This window comes from Mauremys mutica, chromosome 12 (genome assembly GCF_020497125.1).
Source record: "Mauremys mutica isolate MM-2020 ecotype Southern chromosome 12, ASM2049712v1, whole genome shotgun sequence".
Classification (NCBI taxonomy): domain Eukaryota; kingdom Metazoa; phylum Chordata; order Testudines; family Geoemydidae; genus Mauremys; species Mauremys mutica.
The window spans coordinates 15,211,585-15,225,405 of NC_059083.1; the positions used below are offsets into that span (position 1 = coordinate 15,211,585).

Sequence of the window (13,821 nt, forward strand, 5' to 3'; positions counted from 1 at the left end):
CAGTGTGGGGTGCGGAACAGACTCTGCTGTTTTGCTGGGTGGCCTGGCTGGTCCCCAGAATCAATAATGAGCAAGTGGGGTGATCCAGGCTGCAGCTCAAAACATCCAGCTGGGCTGGCCAGGGGCAGACATCAGGCCTGCCAGGGAAAGGTGGGTGCGGCAGTGACTTCACAAAGGCCTTTGGCAGGAACTCAGCCTATTGGGCAAAGATTGATGAGGCGTCTGTGACCTCACAGAGCTCCCTTGCCAACAGCCAGGCAGGACAGGGATGCGGGGCAGGGGGAACCTCGGAGAGCCCTGTAGCCTTGCTGCCGCAAGCCTCCATCTCGTGGTCTCTCACTGAGGACCAAGAGACAGTTGCAGTAGGAGAGAGTCTGTGCGTGTGTTTCTCATTTCTGTGTGGATTTATTTCAAAGATATTGTCATCTGTGTAGAAGGTAAAGAAAAAATACAGGCTCTAAATACAAGATAGGGGACTCTATCCTAGCAGATTCAAAGGCATCACCACCCTCCTAGGGAAAAAGTTTGTGCTAATATCTGAGCTTTCCACCCTGCAACTTGAGAGCATTGCTCCTTGTTCTGTCATCTGCCAGCTCTAAGATTTCGTGAGAATCAATCTTTCATTAGGAAAATAATTCAAAAACGCAAATACAAAACACTTTGAGTGAAATCAACCCCTCCTGATCTTTAGTGTCTGGGAGTGTGGGCCTTGGGGGCCAGACTGAGACCCTCATGGGCTAGTAACACCCAAGAAGCCAGTAAAATAATTCCAGTTCTCTTACCATCCAAGCCTCCCTAATCCAAGGAACAGCTGAGGGCTGAGGGAGACAGAATGTCTAACTCATGACTGAAAATACAAAGATGTGTTATTGGCTTTGGTTGGGGGACAAGTAACAAATCTGTTGGGATTCTTGCCCCAAACAACAATCGCCCATTGTCCTTTAGAGCACGAGGACCCTAACGCGCCTGACTTGCTCAAATCTCTCTCCTGCTAGGGCTGAGAGAATTTTCTCCATCCCCCATGATACCGAGGGAAAGAGAAAAGAAGTGACCTCTCTGGTCACACAGCAAGGGCATGCCAGAGCTAGAAAGAGAAGCATAAGAAAGAAGTTGTATCAAAATGTTTTGCATTTCAAACTAACAAATTTCTTAAACAAAGGCAATTTGATGTGTGGTTAGTGAAGTGAAATGATACATTCTTGTCTCCACGAGTTTCTAGATTGATGAACCAGTAGATCTATCCCCTAGTTTTTTATCCCTAGATTGAGGGAGGAAAACAAGTTTGCCTGTTTTGTGAATTCCCAATTGCTTTCTTGAATTTCAACAAACTAGTTGATTGAACTGAACGATTTGAATAAACTGAAAGGAAGACAATATTTTCTGCACCTTTCAAGGAAGCTACTGCTGCCCAAAGCTGGGTTAGCATTTCAGCTAGCTTTGCTTCCGGGGCCTTAGCTATCACATCAGTGGTGCGACTGTCTGAAAAGCTTGGCAGTGAACATGTTCTACTGAATGTTATTTTTTCTCTTCTATTTAAATTATTTAAAAGATTGTCATAAATTGGGCCCTTATCAGAGGTTGTCAATTTCCAATATAATTATGACAGTGAGGGAGACTAGCCACTGGAAGAAATTACCCTGGGGAGAGGTGGAGTCTCTGTTTCCTGGTGTCCTACCATCATAACTGGTTGAGAAGGTGCCTTTTTAGTGAATTACAAGCAATTGGGCTCAATAGGGTGCTAAGAGTGTGAAATTTCATAGCCCGTGAAATAGAGGCCACATCAGGAGACTGAATTGTTTCACAACCGATGCCTCTATGAAAAACTCAGCGTGGGGTGCGGAACAGACTCTGCTGTTTTACTGGGTGGCCTGCTTGCTCCCCAGAATCAATAATGAGCAAGTGGGGTGATCCAGGGTGCAGCTCAAACATCCAGCTGGGCTGGCCAGGGGCAGAGGTCAGGCCTGCCAGGGAAAGGTGGGTGTGGCAGTGACTTCACAAAAGCTTTTGGCAGGAACTCAGCCCATTGAGCAAAGACAATTAGTTGGGAATTGGTCCTGCTTTGAGCAGGGGGTTGGACTAGATACCTCCTGAGGTCCCTTCCAACCCTGATAGTCTATGATTCTATGAGTGAGGCCTCTGTGACCTCACAGAGCTCCCTTGCCAACAGCCAGGCAGGACAGGGATGCGGGGCAGGGGGAACCTCGCAGAGCCCAGGAGCCTTGCTGCAGCAAGCCTCCATCTTCCCTTTACCAGTTAAAGGTTATGAGCAGACAATGGCTGGAAGTTGAAGCTAGACCAATACACACTGGAAATAAGGCGAGGAGCATTTTTAACATCAGAGTTTGGAGCAATTCACTGAGGGTTGTGCTGGATTTTCCACAACTGGCCTCTTTTAAAATCAAGCGTGGGTGTTTTACTAAAAACCTGTTCTAATTCCTATGGGAATTATTTTGAGGCACATTCTATGGCCGAAGTGAAACAGAAAGTCAGACGACAGTGGTTTCCTCTGGGCTTGGAATTAATCTGTGACTCGCTGGGGGCGTTTTGGAATGTGGCCATTTTGCTTCCCTCTTCCTCCTTCCCTCTTGTCCCTTCTTCTCAATTGGAAAACGGGTCACCAGAAAAGCCTGATTTCCACCCTGTGCCCCTTCCATTAGTGCTATAAGCTGAAGGGTATTGTGACTTGAGAGTGAATTCAGCCAGTCAGTGCTAACTCTCCACAGGTGATTTGCATAAGTCAGTAAATGAGCCTGCAGGTTTCCGTGGGAGCGATGCCCAAGGCAGGGCTCAGGCTTCGGATTTATGCTCAGGGTTAGTGGAGTCAGGGAGCGACAGGTGGCTGAGTTACCTCTGGTGTCAACAATGTTACTGCTCAGGTTCCTCTGCCTGCTGCACCACCTGGGCAGTGACTGTCAAGGGGAAGGTTTTGTGGATTTGAAACGTAGAAACCAGGAAGCGCAGGAGAGGAATGTCTTAGAGAGTTTGGCAGTAAAATGTAGGTTTTGTGGCAATATCCTGTGCAATTGCTACTGGATCCGGGACGGAGACAGCATTCCTGCCCCTCCCACCACCTCTTAGCTGGGCCTACATAAAAGAGACTAGCTAGAGTTTTGCACGCTTGTTTGTTTGAGGCTGAGCAAATAAGGCCCAACAGATTACTGCTAGGATGAATTTTGCTGCCTCCTCTCCTTGACTAGAACACAAGCAGTTTCTGATTCTCTCAGATGAAGTAGTTCTTTTAAAATCAAGGGCAAGACCAATCAGTGGCTTTTTCACAGCCCAACCCCAATCCCCCCAAAAGAGATTTTATTTTTATTTAAACTGGGTGTTTTAAATTTATATTGAAAAAGTTTTTTTTTTTAAACTTATCCAGTATAAAATTTGAAATGATGACAAGTGATGTTAAGGCCTCTAGTTGCTCCAGCCTATTAAAGTAATTTAAATAACTACATATATGAAGAAGTCCATGTTTGCTGCCAAGTGTCAGAGGAAGTCAAAGCACTGAACTGTTGGAAGTCATTGCCTAAGCACCTGGGCGTCCAGAAGTTATTGAAACACTCAGCCAGATTTTGGCAGCACTAGCCTCTTCTGCGGGTGCAGAAAGAATATTTTCTTCATTCCAGTTGATGCAGCTACTTCATTCAAATGTAAGAAACTGATTGGGAGTTCGAAAAGGATGAAGGCTTCTTTTCCCCTTGTAAAATATGAATAAAGGCTAGAGAGGAGGAGGTGTGAGCTACTACTTCTAAAATCTGGAAGGACATTATGAGCAGGAACAATCAGTTCAGGGCACGAACTAGAGATACTTCTTTACCTCAGTTTGTTTGAAATGAAACCAAATGGTTGAGTCAACCTTTTTGTTTTTCTGTATCCTGCAAAACCAGCAAGTCAACATGTTTGAATGGATCCCTATTCCTAGCATCATAGAAGACTAGGGCTGGAACAGACCTGAGGAGGTATCTAGTCCAACCCCCTGCTGCAGGCAGGACCAACCCCAACTTCATCATCCCAGCCAGGGCTTTGTCAAGCTGACCTTTAAAAACTTGTAAGGATGGAGATTCCACCACCTCCCTAGGGAACCCATTCCAGGGCTTCACCACCCTCCTAGTGAACTAGTGTTTCCTAATAGCCAAGCTAAGCCTTCCACAGTGCAACTTGAGACCATTGGCTCCGTGTTCTGTCATCGGCCACCACTAAGAATTTCATGAGAATCAATCCCTCATTAGGAAAATAACTCAAAAATACAACTACAAAACATTTGGAATGAAATCAATCCACCCTGACCTGTAGTGTCTGGGGGTGTGGGCCTCTGAGGCTAGACTGAGACCCTCATTGGCTAGAACCACCCAGTGAGCCAGTAACAATATCCACTCCTGTTACCGTCCAAGCCACTGCAATCCAAGGAACAGCTGAGGGCTGCAGGAGACAGAAGGGTGCTGAGAGGTCTAACTCATGACTGCCAACCCAGAGATGTGTTATTGGCTTTGGATGGGGGACAAGGAGCAAATCCGTCAATCACTACAACAGGTCCCACTCGGAGCCAGGGAGACTGGGAATCGAGTCCTGCTGGCACTTCCCAGCTCTGGCTTTCTGGAGGAGGAGGAAGACCCCAGCTCCCCTAGCTGACCCTGAGGCACCTTCTGGGCCCAAATGGAGGTGGCCCCGGGTACAGCTATGGAGTGTCCCAGGAGCGTTCCGCTAGTGGCATTGTATTGTTTTCACAGCCAGTTTCGATATCTGGTGTCTACCCCTTGCCCTGCTGGCAGGGCATTGAGCGGCACCCGTTGCCGGCCACCTGGGTGTGGAGATTGAAGAGGGTGAAGAGAGGAGCAACCCTGAGCATCTGCCATCCTGCTCCATCTGATCTAGAATAAGTAAGTGGAGTTCTCCAGAACCATCCCCAGTGTGGTGGGAATATCCCACCACTACGGCTCCCAGCCCGTCCCTTGTCAGGGTTTGTTCCCCAGGTTGAGGGTTCCTGTGCCCTGGGGTGGGATGTGTCGGGAGGAGAAATTGCCTCAGCAGAGGGGAGGTGGGCAGGGGAGCAGGCAGGCTCGTTAATGAGAGGCTGCTTTGAAGCCAGACTCATGGCTGCTCCCCACTCTGTTCCAGGATGGAGCGAATCAGGCAGATGCTCAGGAGGAAGGCCGGGCAGGTGGCTCCACAGCCAGAAGACGACATCAGGCAGCCTGCCCAGGTGGAGAGCGGCCCCTCTGTCCCCGCGGGCGGGGAAGAGGCTCGTGGCCAGGGGAAAGGGAGGAGCTGCTTCGCCTGCTGGAGGAGGCGGAACACAGTAGCTCCTCTAGCTGACCCTGAGGCACCTTCTGGGCCGAAACGGAGGTGGCCCCGGGTTCAGCTGTGGAGCAGAGAGCCAGGGGAGGGCAGGAGCCGGGGACGGCAGCTCTGGGGCTTCCTTTGCAGGAAGCCAAGGATCCAGGAGCTGCGCCCCAGGGCCCAGCAGGAGCCGCCAACCACCATGGCAGCTGAGGGGCCCTGCGCCAGCCCAACCCTGGCCCCCGAGGAGCCTCCCGCCAGCCCCAGCCTGGCCCCAGAGGAGCCTCCCGCCAGCCCCAGCCTGGCCCCGGAGGAGCCTCCCGCCAGCCCCACCCTGGCCATGGAGGAGCCTCCTGCCAGCCCAGAGCAGGAGTTGAGTGACTGCGGCGCTGCAGACACCAGCAGCTCCGCATTCTCCTGCGGGGCCAGAAAGCTCCTCCGTGCGGTCTGGCAGCCCTGTCTTTGAAGGCTCCTTCTTTGGAGGTGAGGGGAGACCCAGGGGAAAGGGAGGAGGACTGGGGCGGTGGGGGACTAGTAACACCCTGTGCCCATCGGCTCGCCAAGGCGCCGGGACTGACCCACGTGACCCCACTAACACCAGTGGGGGGTGGCACAGACACGCCCCATGGCAGGGGATGCTGGGCGGAGTTGGGGAGCTCCAGCCTCCCTGATCATGTTGGGGTGGGGGGCTGACTGCCACGGGGCCCTGAGGCTGATGGGGCTGAGGGCGTCTCTGGGAGGGGCAGGGTGGGGCCCTGGCCGCCATGGGGCTCCTTACAGAGAAAGGGGAAACATGGAGCCTTCTCTGTCCACTGCATCCCCCCAGCAGCAGAAGGGATTAAACTTTCTCCTTCCCTCCCTGGTGCAGATACCCCCAGTGCCCAGGTGTCGTGGCCTGAGGAGGAGGAAGAGGAGGAGTGCGAGGAGGAGGAGGAGCAAGACATCATCTTGGTGATCCAGCAGCACCTGCAGGGCAGAGCTGAGGTACAAAAATCCCCCAGCTGCGCTGCCACCCAGTCTGTCCTGCTCCTTGTTTCCGTCCCCACCCAGGCAGGGGGTCTTGCACAAGAGAATCCCTCACCCCCAATGGGGGGACACATCTCCTCTGTTATCTGGCACCCCAAAGTGGGGACATTTGTCCCACACAGGCCAAGGTCCTCGCAGACACTGTCCAAGTTCCAACCCCTGTCTGCGCAGGGAGACACTGGTTTTGGGAAGCGGGCTGCTTTCCCTGTCCAACCCCATGGAGGTCCTGAGCCCTGGAGCTGGTTTGGGTCTGGGGTCCAGGGCATGTGCCTTGATCCTGACGTGCTGTTCATGGATCAGGGGTTCAGAGGGGATTGCGTTACCCCTCCGTGGCTGATCCCAGCCTTCCCTCCTCTCCTCATTCTCTGATCTCCTGCCTGGACTCTCCCGGGGATCCTACCTCCCACCCATTGCAGTTTGGCTGATCCATACTCTGCTGGGTACCAGGCCCTGCCCAGAGAACTGCTCAGAGCAAGGATTAATGAGGCAGCAGGCATCCGGCCATGAACTCTTGCTAAGTGTCCCTGGAGTGATGTGAATGGGAGAGGCCAGGATGTGCCTTTTGAGTCTTGCCAGGGCTCCTGGAGAATCCTCCTCATTGTCCCCTGACTGCTGTAGCCCCGTGTCCCATGACTGATGGGTGCTCCCTCTTCTTGCAGGCTCTGCACAACCGCCATTCGCGGAGCCTGGACACCATCCTCAGGGGCTGCCTAACAGAGACCCCCACCGTGGAGAAGCTGCAGCACCTCCTGGAGGTGAGTAGAATGGACGGTCTGGGGTGGAATTGCCTCTGAGCCCTGTGGGAGGGCAGCAAAGGAGAGACTAGAAGAGCCACGTTTCCATTGTGTCCTCCCAGCTTGGACCCAGCCGGCCACACGTTCCCAGAGCTGCCAGCGCAGGGGGAAGGAGCTGGGACTGTCAGCCAGAGCTCTGCACGGTTGCATTAAGCACTAACAGTGAGCGCCAGGCCTGGCTGGGGCCTGAGAGACTGAACCCCCTTTTCAAGCTCTGCGACCGGGGCTCGGCTACTCCACCCTGAGCACAAAGTCTCAGCCCCTTGGGGAGGGGGAGAGGCTAGTTTGTAGAGCATGTACGCCTGCCCGCTGACCCTCCCCTGCCTCCTTCTCCCGCAGCACATCCATCGCTCTCTCCTGTCAAAAAACACCCAGGAGAGAGCCAGGGCCGTCCAGACCAGCGCGGCCCTGCTCCAGTTTGCTACCTCCCTGCCTGGATTTGACGTAAGTGACCTCTGACCCCAGCGTCCTGCAGAGTCAAGTTCCTCATCCCCTGGCTAATTGGTCCCCCCGGGTCCGTAAGGGACTGCGTTCCATAGGCCGCTGGCTGGCAGGGTCGTGCCTGGCCCTTGTTATTCTGGAGCAGCGAGGCAGTGAGTGCTCAGCGAGGGCCCTTGCCCTGCTCCCTTTGCTCCGAGCTCCCTTGGGGACAGAAAGGAAGAGGGCTGTCGCTCCTCTCCCCCAGTGCCTCCTACAGAGGGGTGGGAGCAGAGCTCAGGTCCAGGGGCGCTGGGGCGCTGAAGGGAGAATGGTGATGGATTCCCCTCTCCTTCTCCTTCCACCAGACCTCCTCCGCCTTCTCCAAGGCAGGTGAATTTGTGCTGCAGCTGGGTCTCTGTGCATACCACCCAGCCAATGACATCAGTCAGCATGCCAAGGGTGGGATCAATTGGCTGCACAAGCTCCTGCTCCAGAAGAGGGGTAAGAAACCCAGCTGGGCAATGGGACCCCATGGAAACGAGCCTCTGGGAGACTAGCTCCAGCTGGCCATTGGGACGCCTCTAGAACTAAGGCCTCTCTGCTTAGACCCGCTGTAGCGGGAAAGAGGAACCCCAATAGAAACAAGGCCCCTCCTTTGAGACTCCCTCTGCTGGGCAATGGGACCCTACAGAAAGAAGCCCCCTCCTCTGAGACCGACCCCAGCTTAGATGGTGACTCCTTCTATCCCCCTCTCTCTGAATTAGGGAGATGAGTGTGAAAGTGCCAGGGAAATTGGCTGCTTTATCTCAGAGCCCGGCTCTGTCCCCCAGCCCAGGGAAATCAGCCCACCCCATATGGGGCAGCCAGCTCGTGAGGGGACAGGAACGGAGCTATTGAGACACATGGAGGGAAAGAGCCCGTCATGAGGGCAGGGGCAGGAACAGGCACCACAGGAGATGGACACAAAGCTTGTAGGGTGTCACCAGTCAGGTAGCCAGGGCCAGATCCTGACTTCAGTGGGTGTGGGGGGTTCTCAGTATTAGACACCCCCATGAACAGGCACCCACTCCCAGAGCACAATGACCGTAAGGGTCACATGATTACTGTGAGGGCTGAAACAAATCCCCCTTCTGGTACTAACCCGCCTGGCATGGACCCTGCGATTCCATTGGGCCGCGGATGCCAGGAGGAGCCTGGCCAGTGTGTACCCAGAAGGAAACAGGCACTGAAAGCGGAAGGCCAAACCTCCCCAATGGGTGTGTCTTTCTCTCCCAGGGCTCAAGACCAGGAAGGCAGCAGACCTGTGGTGCCAGGACGGGCTCCATGACCCCAAGCGCCTGGGATATAGAAATCTGGCCAGGGTGGGAGAGGTAAGGACTCTCCGCCGGTGCATTGCAGCAGCTCAGGTGTGGAGCTGTGTCCCGCTGCAGTGAGTGTGTCATGGACACAGGGCAAGAGCCTGCTCCTTATTTCCACAGAGTATGTGAGGCTCCTGGGAATGTCCGTGGGGTGAGGCGTGGGAATGATCCAGATCTAAAAGACCCCGAACCTCTAGTGGGTGAGCTGCAGGAGCTGTCGCTGCTGGGAGCAGCAGGGGTCCTGGGCTGTCTGTGTGAGCTGGGTTCCAGAGCGCGCAGACACATTCCCAGCATCTCATGGCACCTGCGGTGAATCCTGCTCCATAAGAGCTATTGGAGGCCTCACTGCCTGCAGCCTCCTACTGAAGGGGGTTCCTGGTCCATGGGACCCCAAAGGTTGGCTGCCCCAGGACTCTTCTCCACCTTGTGAGACACTAGAGGGATTTGGAGCCTGGTTCTGGGCCATTGCAAGGGCTCTGGTTCTTTTGGTTTTAGGTCTTCGGAGAAATATTCACCGAAGACCAGAAGAGGAGTTTCCTCCAGGCGGGCCTGCTGGCCATCCACCACCCCCACAACCGCATCAGCCATGCTGGCCTGGTGCTGACGTATTCCATCGTGGGGGAAGCCGGCCAGCTGCTAGAGGACGAGGTAACCAAAGAGGGGTCACCTGGGTAGAGACCCCCAGGGCCTTTCACCTCCAGGCCATTGAAAATCGCTCCCATCCCATCCCCATGCGCTGACCAGGGAGCAAGGAGAGGGTGACCCCAGACAGGTGCCATTGGTCAGTGCCAGCTTCTCCCCTGAGCAGCTCAAAGCAGGGCAGCCTGGCTGATGTGGTGGAGTCAGTCAGCAGAGGCTGCATAAGTGCCCCATTCACCAGAGCCACTGCCCATGGCATCACGTTAAGGACATGGGGATCCCTTGGGGAAAGGTGTCCACTTCCTCTCACCCCCCGGCACTACTGCCCAAAGCCTCCCAGCCCTCGGCTGGAGGGGGCGAGGGTGGCTGAGGGGACTCCGGGGAGCGGAGCTGGATTCCCGCTGGGTTGGGAGGTAGAACAGTTCTCGCGGGGGGACTGAGAGGAGTGGGGGCAGGAGTTCATTCCACAATGGTGGGAGAGGGGATGGAAGTCACTAGAGAAGAGACAAGATTTCGTCTCGGGGGTTGGGCGGGGGAATCCGTCCCTCAGATGTGGGGAGGAAATGTTGCTGGCTCCCGGTGCCGTTAATACCCTTCGTTCTCATGGGTGTCGGAGTCTCTGATTGATCCTTGTTCCCTTGCAACAGGGGGAAATTACAAACAAAATCATGGGACAGCTATTTAATATCAGGTTCATGGGCAAGCTGCCCGACGCCCTGAAGGGGCTGTGCTCCGTGGGGCAGGATTGAAGGCCCCCCCCCCTCGCATGACCAGCTCGGACCCCCTGCCGCAGGTACTGCTCTGTCTCACTGTGCCTGGGGGGAAGGGCTGGGGGGAGCGGCCATAGAGCCCCCCGCAGCACTGAGAGAAACCAAGGCTGAGCACCTCGCTCTGGACACCCTGCCCCACCCCGACCCCTGGGGCTGGGCCCAGGCCAGATACTGGTTGGGAAGAATCAGGCTGTGGGGCTGGCCCAGAAGTGAGAGCATCCGCAGAGCCAGGGGTTGTGCTCAATAGCCATTGCAGTCTGGGAGGGGTGGCCTGACATGGGGCCCCTCCCCCATCATCACTGCTCAGACCTTCCCATGGCCCCTGTCACCTCTGATGCAGCGAATGTCCGACCATCCCCCACTGGGGCCCAATCCACCCACCTGGTATCTGAGCCCTTCCCAGCCAGGAATGAAACTCCCCCCGAACACCCTGGGGCAGGGGAGGAGCCTCCCCATCCGGCAGGTGGGAACTGAGACGCAGAGGAAGGGCTGTGGGCCTGGTCACACAATCCTGGGTGTAGATCTGGGAAGTGGACTGGGTCCCGGCCTAGAGCCTTTCCCCCAGGGGCACCTTCACTTCTGCCCTTTATTCTCCCCTCCGGCCAGGGGGTCTGTGCGTGTGAAATGAACAGGGAGGGTGATGGGGTCCTGGCACACAGCCTGGATGGGAGCTCCCCTTGGCTTGGTCCCCAGGCTCAGAGACATCTTTGTCATCCCGCTGTCCTTCTGTTATTGCTAGGAAGGGAGTCCCCCGATAAGGGGTCTCCAGGCTCCAGTAAGTCATCCTCATTCCTGCCCGCATGTACGCCCTGCCCTTCCCTGCCCTCCGGTTTCTCGCTGTTGACTCTGGCTGGGCTCTTGACTCCAGTGTCTAGCTATGACTTTGTCATGACCCTTCTTGGCTCCAGATTTGGGTTCTGAACCCCGGCTCAGTATTCTCCTTGCCTTTCTCTAGCCTTGCTCCAGGCCCTCCACCCACCCGCTGCACAGCATTGCCTCCTCCTCCTCCTGATCTTCCCCAACACCTTCAGTTTCAACTACATGGCTTCGACCTCTGCATGGATATGGACATTGGTTCATACTTCTGCCCACCCGGCTTCGACCTCCGGCCTGGACATTGACACTGGCTCCGGTTCTGCCTGCACATACTCAACACCTGGCAGCAGTAGACAGGCCCCATGTAGTGAGGCGGCCTGGCTCCCAGGCGCACCTGAGAGGGATAAGCCAGATCAGCTGCTTCAGTGGGCGGAGCCACCGCCACCTGTCCCCGCCCCCCCGGAAGTCAAGGGGCGGGACAGGAAGTACAAAAGCCCGGGCCCAGCGCTCAGTTGGAGCCCGACCGCGGGAGGAGACAGACGCTGGTGCCCGAGCTCCTGCCGAACCAAGCCTGCCCCAAGCCCGGTACCCAGAGGACACCTGGTCGAACCTGCCCCTAGCCCTGTACCCAGAGGAGGACTGGCCGAGCCTGCCCCGAACCCGGTACCCCGAGGATGACTGGTCGAGCCTGCCCCGAACCCGGTACCCAGAGGAGGACTGGCCGAGCCTGCCCCAAGCTCGGTACCCCGAGGAGGAGTCGAGCCCACCGGTACACCCATCTCCTGAGGAGCCGATGCTGGTAGACCCCCCTGCTGAAGCCGCAACGACACAGGCACCAGTGGAGGGGGAGAGTGGAAGTGGCCCGGGGATAGCCGACCCTAGTCTGGCTGCCGCTGACCCTGAGCCTATGTCAGTGTGTTGCGGCCAGGATCCCCACTGACTCCAGCGGATCCACGCCGCTGTTAGGGCCCCGGGCTGGGACACAGTGGAGTGGGTGGGCCTGTGTCCCCCCTGCCACCCCACTCACGGGTGGCAGTCTCCCCCTCAACCCCACCGCTCAGGCTTAGGAGCCTGGACTTACCTGAACTGCTGCTCAGCCCTGCCTGAGGGTCTGAGCCCTGCCTCTTGTTGCTGCCCCGCCCTGAGCTAGGGCTTGGGCTTTACAGACTGAACTACTGCTCAGCCCTGCCTGAGGGTCTGAGCCCTGCCAATTGGTGCTGCCCCGCCCTGAGCTAGGGCCTGGGCTTTCCTGACTGAACTGCTGCTCAGCCCTGCCTGAGGGTCTGAGCCCTGCCTCTTGGTGCTGCCCTGTCCTGAGCTAGGGCCAGGGCTTTACAGACTGAACTGCTGCTCAGCCCTGCCTGAGGGTCTGAGCCCTGCCTCTTGGTGCTGCCCCGCCCTGAGCTAGGGCCTGGGCTTTACAGACTGAACTGCTGCTCAGCCCTGCCTGAGGGTCTGAGCCCTGCCTTTGGTTGCTGCCCCGCCCTGAGCTAGGGCCTGGGCTTTACAGACTGAACTGCTGCTCAGCCCTGCCTGAGGGTTTGAGCCCTGCCTTTGGTTGCTGCCCCGCCCTGAGCTAGGGCCTGGGCTTTACAGACTGAACTGCTGCTCAGCCCTGCCTGAGGGTCTGAGCCCTGCCTTTGGTTGCTGCCCTGCCCTGAGCTAGGGCCTGGGCTTTACAGACTGAACTACTGCTCAGCCCTGCCTGAGGGTCTGAGCCCTGCCTCTTGGTGCTGCCCCACCCTGAGCTAGGGCCTGGGCTTTACAGACTGAACTACTGCTCAGCCCTGCCTGAGGGTTTGAGCCCTGCCTTTGGTTGCTGCCCCGCCCTGAGCTAGGGCCTGGGCTTTACAGACTGAACTGCTGCTCAGCCCTGCCTGAGGGTCTGAGCCCTGCCTTTCGGTGCTGCACACCACTGAGCTCCGGACTCGGCATTACAGACTGAAATCCTGCTCAGCCCTGCCTGAGGGTCTGAGCCCTGCCTCTTGGTGCTGCCCCGCCCTGAGCTAGGGCGTGGGAATTACTGACTGAACTGCTGCTCAGCCCTGCCTGAGGGTCTGAGCCCTGCCTCTTGGTGCTGCCCCGCCCTGAGCTAGGGCTTGGGCTTTACAGACTGAACTGCTGCTCAGCCCTGCCTGAGGGTCTGAGCCCTGCCTTTGGTTGCTGCCCCGCCCTGAGCTAGGGCCTGGGCTTTACAGACTGAACTGCTGCTCAGCCCTGCCTGAGGGTCTGAGCCCTGCCTTTGGTTGCTGCCCTGTCCTGAGCTAGGGCCTGGGCTTTACAGACTGAACTGCTGCTCAGCCCTGCCTGAGGGTCTGAGCCCTGCCTTTGGTTGCTGCCCCGCCCTGAGCTAGGGCCTGGGCTTTACAGACTGAACTGCTGCTCAGCCCTGCCTGAGGGTCTGAGCCCTGTGTTGGTTGCTGCCCCGCCCTGAGCTAGGGCCTGGGCTTTATCGACTGAACTTCTATTCAAGCCTCCTGTAGTGAGGCGGCCTGGATCCCAGGCGCCCGAAGGCGAAGAGCGACCCCTCACCGGAAAAGGGGACCCGGACCCTTACACCCCACCATTAATCAAACCCTAATCCCGCCCCATGACTCCTTAGTTCCTCCCACCTGTCACCGGAAGTTCCGCCCAATGGGGGTATTACTTCGTGGTCAAGGCGGCCACATGACTGGAAGCCAGGTGTGTCATGTGACCCCTCTAAGAACTCCTCCCACCACCCTC

At 56.6% G+C, this 13,821-nt stretch overlaps 1 long non-coding RNA gene across 1 annotated transcript; it reads left to right on the plus strand.

The window, feature by feature from the left end:
• Positions 1 to 302: 302 nt before the first annotated feature.
• On the plus strand, positions 303 to 5,198 carry LOC123346068. The gene is made up of 3 exons (XR_006572912.1): positions 303 to 437; positions 4,725 to 4,874; positions 5,113 to 5,198. It is a non-coding gene; the product is annotated as an uncharacterized LOC123346068 (long non-coding RNA).
• Positions 5,199 to 13,821: the final 8,623 nt, after the last annotated feature.